Genomic DNA, 229 nt, shown 5'->3' with positions numbered 1-229 from the left:
ATATTCAAGTCCAAGTTTTGCCATCTTCTTTTTCACTCTGTAGAAGTCAGTAGGTAAAGTTTCATCTTATGGCAACATGTTCTTGAACATCTTCAACAAACGATCAAAACATGATTCACTCAAATTGAACTCTGATTTAACATTTAAAAGTTGCGACATAGCTGAAAGCGTTGTATACTTGGTGCAACCTAACCACAAAGGTTCATCCGCATTCCTTAACAAAGAGTAA

This window comes from Theobroma umbraticum, unplaced genomic scaffold (assembly GCF_002168275.2).
Source record: "Theobroma umbraticum cultivar Fairchild unplaced genomic scaffold, ASM216827v3 scaffold_95.0, whole genome shotgun sequence".
Taxonomy (NCBI): domain Eukaryota; kingdom Viridiplantae; phylum Streptophyta; class Magnoliopsida; order Malvales; family Malvaceae; genus Theobroma; species Theobroma umbraticum.
The sequence above is the reverse complement of the archived record's forward strand: the minus strand, read 5'-3'. Positions refer to the sequence as shown.